Genomic DNA, 9541 nt, shown 5'->3' with positions numbered 1-9541 from the left:
TATATATTTAATGAAAGTCTTTATAAATTGGGAGTTTGGGATTAGCAGATACAAACTACTATATATAAAATAGATAAACAAGGTCCTACTGTACAGCACAGGCAACTGTATTCAATACCTTGTAATAAACCAGAATGGAACAAAAATCTTCATAAAATTACATCACTGTGCCGTACACCAGACACTAGCACAACACTGTAAATCAACAGTACTCCAATTTAAAAAAGTAATTAATGTTTAACGCATTCAGAAACACAGTAAAAAGCATAACAGGAAACTACTACCCCTGTTCAACACAGGTCAACGTACTTTCCTAAGAAAACTACCCTCAGACCTTTTCTTAGGGTTTCATGGGTTCAGAGTTGTGATTTTGTTGACAGGAGGTAGGAAGAGAGAGATTCCATTTGACGCCAAGTGAGCGGAGTGTGCCGTCTAGTTTAAGCAGCGTTGATGACGTTTAAACATTTCCATCATGTTCGCCACATCATGTGACCTTAAGTTTCTGGTACCTGACCTGCACGTTACAGTTCGGTACTCAGGAGTCAGGGTGTTGGGTATATAGCTTAGGAATAACTTTTTAAAATATAGTTTACAAAGTGAAAACCGCATCTTGTGAAAACAGTTCTGAAAGGGCAGATGCCTGGATACGCATTTCTAAAAACAGCACCTTTTTCGTACTTGGCACGCTCTCCTCTTTCTTGGCTTCTGCTCAGTGTCTCCCCCTCTGCCCTCACACCGTCCCGGGAGGTCTCAGCCCTGAGTGGTACCGTCTTCCCATCAGCGCCCCTACGCACTGAAGTCCATCCTGAGGTTTGGGTGAGAGATTAGGTCGTCTTACGTTTTCACGGAGTTAAACAAGAGTCTGAAAAAAGTACACATACACATTCATTTCTGCTGTATATATATTCTAAAAAGCATAAAATGACGTCTGTACGTTAGGGTTTCAAGGAGCCGACGCTGTGAAGTCAGGAGCACCCATGCTGGTCGTCACTGAGCGGTTGGGACGGGTCATCACTACGCAGCAGTTTGTGCTTGTTGATGGGTCTTTTTCACCGTCAGTGTTGAGAACGGATTCACTTTGTATTCTGAGTTAGAAGAATTAATTCTAACAGACACTTCTATATGACACAGATATCTGGTTGCATGTAGACACACAGGCCTTCCAGGACTCTTTCTCTTGGGGAAAATGGAAACACCAGTTTATGGTTCCTGCCGAACAGCGAGATCCAGCGTTTTGAGAATGCTGACTGTGGTGAACAAGCGAAATGAAAATGACCACTTGTGTTTCCCTGGTGCCAAGCTCCTGATGACCCAGGAATGGTCGTCTGTACCACCAGCTCCTTCCTCAGCCCCCTGAGACAGACAGCCCTCCCGGCGTCCCTCTGTCCATCTGGTGCCCCGGACTGGCAGTGCCTTCTCTCTCTGCCCCTCTTCCCTGTCCGCCTCTCCCCTTCCAGCTGCTCTCCCCGTGGCCTACGGATATCGTTTTTCATAAAGCCCAGCTCTGATCACGATTCTGCCTGAAGAAACGAGCCAGCAAGCTGGGACCAGGACACTAATCTTCATGCTCTGGGGGCTTTCAGGACTGGCTCTGGCCGGTCCACCAGCATCACCTCAGGCTCTGCTTTGAGCAGAGATCCGCACGTGATTGGTCTTGTGGAGACTCCGTGCGTTTTAAGTCTCTGTGCTCTTTCTGCTAACTTTATTTTTCTGTGCCAAGTGTCTCTTCTTCCCTTGCTTGGCGTGATGTGACATACCTCCCAGCCTGAGTCAGCGGTCACCGCCTCTCCAGGTGGAATGAGTCAGGACCTCTTCTGTGGCCCTGTTGCTGAGTGTCCAGCCTCTCACTGTGCACCCAGCCACTCCGAGGAGCCTGGTGTGCGGAACGCAGCGCCGGCTTTGGTGCAGAGGGCTGGATCCCTGACCGCTGCCTGCAGCCATGTGGACTCCCCGCGCCACTGCTTCTTCTGGGCCCTGGGAGCGACCTGTTTCCTCGGATGCTGCTGTTACGAGAGGTGATCGGCAGGTGCACTGATTGTTCTCCATTCACACCAGCCACACCTCGATCTCTCTAAGGTTTTGCTTGTCCTGTGTCTTGACATCCCCGCAGATCCAGCATGCAGGCTGGCGTTGGGTAAACTCCCCAGTGTCTACTGAATGCACATTAGGATACATAAGCAGAGGTTAATTATAGGAATTGACAGAGAATACAACTGAAATATGTACGTTATACTCCCTTAATATCAAGTACATGAACTCGAGCGGGGCACGCAGTACAGCTGACGCAGTGGGAGAACCTCATCTTGCCATTTTTGTGATCAGGCATTTTCAATCTGACTCCTGATTAGGGAGATAAGCCAAAAAAGCAAACTCTGCTTCCTCGATTAGCTTGGACAGAATAATTTCCAGGATGAAGCAGTTCACTTCTATCCTTTAAACTCAGAATTCGTAACCCAGAGAGGTCCTCAATCATTGGAAACTTGCTGAAATACAAAATCAGACCTGATTCAGACCATTAATGCTAGAGCTCCCGATGCTCTGTTCAGCTCTGATGTCTCTATTCTCTTGAAGAAAGCGGCGGCAATTATAAAAGAGTTCTTCCTGTTGGCTTGGAAATTCCAAGTTCTTTGGGATTTTACCCAACTCCACATTTATTAGACCGTATTTTCCCCCTTCTTAGGAATGAGTGCATTGGGAGATTGGACAGATTGGCTTGGATTACCTGGCATCCAGCATCACCACGACTAAGCAGATCTGTGAACCTGGAGGGGGCAGATGTCATTCTGTCTGCCCAGTGACTGTCCTTCCCTGGGCCCTGGCACTCACACAGCTCCCCACAATCTCCAGTCCTGTTAGGGCTGTAGGTCAGCGTTTCCCCTGTCCTGTGTCACCAGCTGTGACCTGCCAGGCCAACAAGATGCTCTCCACCATCCCAGAGCCCGTTCCCAGATGTCCAGGTGTCCAGCATCTCCGCCCCCAGGTCTCCGGAGCTGCCCGGGGTTCCCATCAGCCAGAAGCCCAGCTCTGTGGCTCCACTTCCATCCTGGGAACCAGGTGAGGGCCCGAGGCCTCTTCTCACTTGTTACGAAGGCTGAGTTCCTGTTGCTTATAACCAGAGAATCCTAACTAACACATTTAGGGAAATTTGCATTAAGGGAAAATAGTTCAGTCTTAATCAGCGTCGTGTGGCCCTGCTCAGCCCGCCATATGATGACGGATGTCTAACGACCGACAGGCCCTCCTGCCGGCCCCGCTGAGCCTCGACCTTCTCATCTTAGAACAGCGATGGGAAAGTGGCGAGATGGACAGTTTTGTCACAGCCTTGCTGTGACAGCAAGTGCTTTTCAAATGGAAATGAAACTGCTTTTGAAATCACAAAGCACTCTACAAAGTAAGCCATGTGTTTACCGCTCACTTACTCTAGTTAACAAACTTTTCCTAAAAAACAAACTGCTCCGACAGAGCGACCTGCCGCGGGGCCGTTTTAGTGCTCACAGCGCACATTTCAGAGAAGGAGCCGAGTGCTCCCTAAGTGCGCCTCTGCACAGCGAACGTCCTGAGCTCGGCAGACACGACGCCTCCTCTTTACTCTGGTTTGCAGTCGACCCCTGGGGTCACACGCCTTCATTTTTAAGGGCACACACAGCAATTGGTAACACACTGTAAGAGAGGTTTTTCAGAGAGATTTGGGGGGAGAATATAATAGAATTCTATGCAAAAATGGTATTTTAGCTGATGACACTGATCAGCGGTTTCCATCAGCCTCTCATTTCCGTGGTTAAGTGCACCCCAGCCCTGGTGGTGTCCTCGCAGAGGGGCTGCGACGTGCAGATGGTCAGCCAGAGCCCAGCGCCTCCACCCGCACTGATGTCTCCGTAAGTGGAGGAGATCTGACTCAGACCGCCCCACTCCAGTAAACGCTTCTTAAACCATGTATTGGCTTCCTTCATTCTTAAAATGCTTACTTTTATCCCTTTATTTTCTTTCTCTCTTAGCTTTACTGATATAATTGGCCTGAGACATAGGTGTGAGTCTAGGGTGTCCACCACGGTGGTCTGATGCCTGCACAGCAATGAAATGATTACCGTAATGAGGTGACGCGGTTAGTTACCACGCCCATCCCCTCACTTAGGTTCAATTTGCCATTTATTTATTTATTTATTTTTCTGGTCCAGTTACTCTTCCACGTGCCAAATATGGCCCCACATTCAGGAGTCACAGCTATGACACTGACACTGATGGCAGTGTAACACTGACGGTGGTGCTGTAATGGCGATGGTGTGATGACAATTATAATGCGCTGCCCTCTCCTTCATCAGGAGCAGCAGTGACCAGGTATGATAACGTCTCTCTTCTGCTCAGACCCTCTGGGGTTTCCTGCTCTCACCCGGAGTCCAAGCCAAAGCTCTCAGCCGACCCACAAGCCCCTCCCAAGTCTGTCTCGGGCTGCCGCCTGGCTGGCTGTCCACCAGTCCCACTGTCAGCATCTCTGGTTCAGCTTCGTGGCCTCTTCCTAGGTCCTCGTGAGTCCCAGCACATTCCTACCCCAGGGCCTTGGCACCTGCCGGTTCCTCTGCTTTTCTCCTGATCTTTGCCTAGCGGGCTGTTACTTCTCTCAGACTCTGATGAGTAATAGCCACGCTCATCCTGGTGAGTAGCTTTCTGCAAACAGCCCACAGCTGAGGGCCCAAGGAAATCCTTAACCAAAAAAATGGCGGTGCTGTTCCTATTCAGACAGAAATACAAAGCTTTTACTTCCTGTGGCTGTCAGCTTTCGGTTCTCCTTTGTGACAGTCCCGCAGCCCCTCCTGTGCATCCGGCCAGAATCCTTGAGTCTCAGCCTTTAGCTAAGCAATCCTTCCTCCCTGGGTGTTTTTCCTCCACCACCTTTAAGGACAGCTCAATGCAAAATCTTCTGTAAAACTAAATAGGAAAAGTAATTACCTAACTGCTGAGAATGATTTAAAAGAGACCAGGCAACAAACATCTCCATGTGAATCACATCAAACTCTAATCTTTCACTTGGCTCGAAGGCCAGATTTCTAGCTTCCTTCTCTTCACCTAGAAATAAGAGGGGAGGTTTGAAGTGGGAGGACACGGCTCATCTGTGACACCGGGCTGGGTGGCCACGACCAGGTGAACCTCCACGCCAGCGTGAGGAAGACTTAGAAAGGCCGGAGTCCATAGACTCACCGAGAACGAGGGTGCCCTCTGGTCCTCATCGGGGCAGTGAGCGCGGAGCGACAGGTGATGGAGACGTGCTGGGCCTCCCCGGGCGGAGGGAGCAGGACCAGACGTGCTGATGGGGCAGGTGGCTGCTGAGCTCAGGCTGCACCCCCCGTCCCCCCGGGGCTCTGGGAGGACCTCGGATGAGGAGGTGCGGGCGAGGAGGAAGGCTGAGCTCCTGACAGGAGAAGCAGCTGGGGGGTGGTCATGGCCGGACCCTGGGTTCTCTGCTCCCCTGCTCCGCGCCACCAGCCCCTTCCCCACAAGGACACCAGTGTTCTTCCCCCATGAATACGCGGGACCCACACTCACCAGGCTCCACAGAGGTTGAAGAACCCAGGAGAACTGAGAGGAACTCCCCGGTGGATGGGGAGATGCTGCACTCCTCCCCCGGCGGGACCCTGGCGTCCCTTCCGGCTGGGACACGGGGCCTCATCTCTGGAGAAACCAAAAGCCTCAGGGAAACCCTGAGACAAGGGACCTGGGGGCCCCCAGCTCCCCGGGCTGATTGGCTTCCAAGTCCTGCCCACTGAGGAGAGGTTCCGAGAGATCTGTCACGTCTCACTCTTAGTTACGAAGGAACAGCCAGCAGTAAACTCATAACCTCAATGACTAGAAAAGAAAAAGGAACAAAATGAGGAAACAAAAAACCTCAGTCAGAAAACGGCAATGAAGCTGCTAGAATAAAACAACAAAACAATGCTTAAACCCTTAGAGAATAAGAGATGACCTTTTAGTCAAGGGAAAAAAGAAATAACGCCGCAAGGCACAAAGAGGGAAGAGCGAGCTCTGTCCCGCAGAACACGCACAACTGAAGCTGAAAAGCTCAGCCGAAGGCTCGGAAGATAGAGCAGAGAAAACCTACTGGAAGAAATGAGAAAAAAATGGAAACGAATGAAAAATGGGAGCAGAAGCAACAAGAAAATAAGAAAACAGCGTCCGAGTTCCAACGTCTTTTAAAGAACTTCGTTAAAAGAGAAAACGTGGGAGAGAGAAAAAGATTTTTTAAACGCGTTTTCCCCCAGAGCCGAAGACCATTGGCTTCTGCTGTAAACGCCTCTCCTCCCACTAGCCTGACTCCCCCAAGACAAACGGCGGCGAAGAAAGGCGTCGAAACATCCTGCGAGGTTAAAACCGCGCTCGCGCCGAGCGCTCGCGGAGGCTCAGAGCGCCCCGGGGCTTCCGAAGGCCGCGCGGGGCCTGGCTCGGAACGCCGGCGGAGAAAGCTGCCCCGCGCCGCCGCCGAGAAGAGGCCACGCCCGCAGCGGGCGCTGCGTTCCTCGGACACACCCCCACGGGGAGAGGGCGGCTGCGCCGGCCGGAGGAGCCCGCCGAGCGAGCGAGGCGAGCGGAGGCAGACGCGGGTCCCGGGCGGGGCTGTGCAGCCCGGGAGCCGGCGCCCCGCTTCCGCTGGAGCCCGAGCCTGGGGCCCCCAGGACGGAGGAAACGGGAGCCCGCGACCCACTGGGTGGTCGGACTGTGTGCAGAGTCCCGTTCGGAAGCGTTCAAACGGCACTGCTGGGACGTTTCAGCAGAACTAATGATAGGGACGTAGGAAAATGAAGCTAATGACAAAAATGAGGCAATGGAAGTATTGTACAGAAAGGAACATGTGTTCATAGCACGCGGATCGGTTCAGCAGTGAAGCAGTGCTCACGGAAGGCCGCTGGTACTCACACAGCATTCATAACGGGACCGGCGCCTGTCCTGAAACTGCTCCAACAAACCGCAGAGGAAGGAACACTTCGAACTCGTCCTAAGAGGCCGCCGTCACCCTGATACCAAAACCAGACAAATATATCACAAAAAAAGGAAATTACAGGCCAGTCTTACTTATGAATATAGATGCAGAAATCCTCAGCAAAATACTAGCAAATCGACCTCAGCAATGCATTGACAGGATCACACACCATGATCAGGTAGGATTTATCCCAGGAATGCAAGGACTTTTCAGCATCTGCAAAGCAGTCAATGTGATGCACCACGTGAACAAACTGGAGAAGAAAAGCCGTGTGGTCATCTCAGTAGATGCAGAAAAAGCTTCTGACAAAGTTCCATAATGAAATGCTGGGATATGCTTGCACTGGGAGGGAGAAGGGAGGAAACCTGTGTCGGGGGGCGGGACAGCACACAGAGACCCAGCTCATCCAGATGGACTCTTAGCATTCTCACTAACGTTCACCCAGGGAGATGACCGAAAACGGTTTTGCCAAGTGCAGGACAAAAAGTCTGCCAGGTGGTGCCAGAGTTTGTACAAGGATCCTTCAGATGGAAGGAGGGCTCAAGTCACGCAAATAATTCACAGGGTGTCTTTGAGATAGCTGTTCTATTTTTGGAATACAAATGACAACCTGTAAGTGTAATTCCTCTGTCTTCTAAAACACTTTGATTTCCAATAGCGCTCTCCTCCACTCAAGCCTCTTGGTAGGGTGGCGTTCTTTCCATAAGGCCACGGGGCGGAATTCGGTGTTAACCTTGGGAAGGGTCCTCATTAACTCGACTATAGTGAAACCATGGGTTGAATTTTTAACTTCTTGTAGAAATGAATCCCCCGAGCTGAGGGTCTGCAGCATGAAGTCAAAGGACTGTCTGGAGGTCGTCCAATCTGGAGTGAGTGCAGACAGCAGGTTCGGGTGATAGGCGTCTCCAGGCAAACATTTGGAGCCGGACTTACTGAGTTAGCGTCCACAGTTGAAATCAGTCTGACAGATTTCGTGTCAGCCCACAGACCGCAGCACTTGGGAGTGGGCTTGGCGGTCTTTCAAGATTTAAAATGTTTCCAGCTCCCCTTAAGCTATCCCAGCACTCAGAGCAGCCAGATGTTCCAGAACCTCGTGGAGAAAACGCAGCGAGTAGCAGGTCTGTCACAGCGGCGGGAATCCCAGCGGTTCAGGGCTGACCTTGTGCTTGGAGGGCCCAGGAACACGACCGAGCACCCCTGGCGGGAGCCCCGCTCCTCTCTCGGGCGTGGGCAGCCCTGTGCTTTGGGCTCTGGACCGGCTTCTTCTCCCGGCTGACCTCTGGGTCCCTCCCACTGCCACCGCCACCAGCAGGAGACGTAATTTAGCACGTTCCAACGTTCTGTCTGCCTTCACTTCTTTCTAACCCCAATTTAAGAACCCCTTAAGCTTGAGCCCCCTCACCCCACGTCCTCTTACCCGTTAGCATTTCGTTGTCATTGTTCTGTTTTCCCCAAACGCTCCTCCAGATGGTTAAGCCATCAGCCACGCTTGGTGATTAGCTTCCTGCCGCCTTCCTCGTGGTGCTGCTGGAGTGGCGTGCACTCACCACTTCCCCCGCAGTCAGCTCTCCGTCCTCCAGGTGACTGGATCCCCGGGGCCCCTTGGCACTTTGGGTGCTTACAGCTTGTGTTGGAGGTGGACACTCAGCCCACAGGTTGAGAGTCTCACCCGGGAGCCCTCGCGGACGGCCCCCTCCCTCACTGCCTGGGTCATGCTCCCCAGTTGCTGCCAGTTGTCCCGACTCGTTTCCTGTTTTGTGGGCTTACAGCAATTTCAAATAGAAACAGTAAGACAATGTACATAAGAACAATGAACTCCAGAGGTGGGACTCCTACCACCAGTGCCCAGGGGTGTTTTCCGCGGTGGTGGACGCCTCTGCACTGGGCTGAGCAATGTGGCAGCCTGTCCTGATCCTAAACCCGCCTTCCTTTCCTCCTGCTGTCACCACCTGTTCTGACTCTCACGCGCTCCTGCCTGGAGTAACTCACAGTGGCCTCCAGTCTGGTTTCCATGCTCAGATTTCACCCACTGACCCCCCCCCAAGTCCATTTGCTGCGATGCCAGCGGAATAAACACCCTTCCTGAAGCTCATACTCATCATGTTATTCTTCTGCCTAAAATTCTTAAATGGCTCTCAACGAGCAAATTCTAAAATCCTTTGCACGACATTTGAAACCCTTGAGAACTGAATCTCTGCCTGTATCTTGGCTCCACACTAGAGCTGGTGGCCCCTGGGGGCCTTGTGGGGGTCTTCTGGCTTGGGGACCCTGGCCCTGTCCCTGGGAGGCCTTCCATGACACCCCTACTCTGTCCCTCCCGGGGACCTAACATCGTGTTGTTTATGTCACAGGTTGTAGCGGATCGTTGCTAACTCGCCCGATTTCCTGCTAGAGTCCAGACAAGGGCCCTGTGTGAATGGACCATCTCTCTCTCTTTTATTCATGTACGTTTTGCTCACTGAAGTATCATCGGTGACAGTGTCTGTTTCTGGTGTCCGGCTTCATGTTTCAATCAGACACTCGTTTTCATCTCTCTCTCTTTTAAATTGAAGTACAGTTGATTTGCAATGTTGC

At 51.8% G+C, this 9541-nt stretch overlaps 1 long non-coding RNA gene across 3 annotated transcripts; it reads right to left on the bottom strand.

Moving 5' to 3' along the window:
• Positions 1–33: 33 nt before the first annotated feature.
• On the bottom strand, positions 34–8999 carry LOC116660434. Of its 3 annotated transcripts, XR_004315956.1 has the most exons (4): positions 8385–8999; positions 6904–7001; positions 5539–5838; positions 34–5299 (listed from the first exon to the last, which is right to left on the bottom strand). It is a non-coding gene; the product is annotated as an uncharacterized LOC116660434 (long non-coding RNA). The 3 variants fall into 3 exon arrangements; XR_004315955.1 differs by having other exon boundaries at positions 34–5838; positions 7137–8999; XR_004315954.1 differs by having other exon boundaries at positions 34–5838.
• Positions 9000–9541: the final 542 nt, after the last annotated feature.

The sequence above is a fragment of the Camelus ferus genome, chromosome 29, assembly GCF_009834535.1.
Source record: "Camelus ferus isolate YT-003-E chromosome 29, BCGSAC_Cfer_1.0, whole genome shotgun sequence".
In the NCBI taxonomy this organism is placed as follows: Eukaryota; Metazoa; Chordata; class Mammalia; order Artiodactyla; family Camelidae; genus Camelus; species Camelus ferus.
Note: the sequence above shows the minus strand (reverse complement) of the source record. Positions and strands in the feature narration are given on the sequence as shown.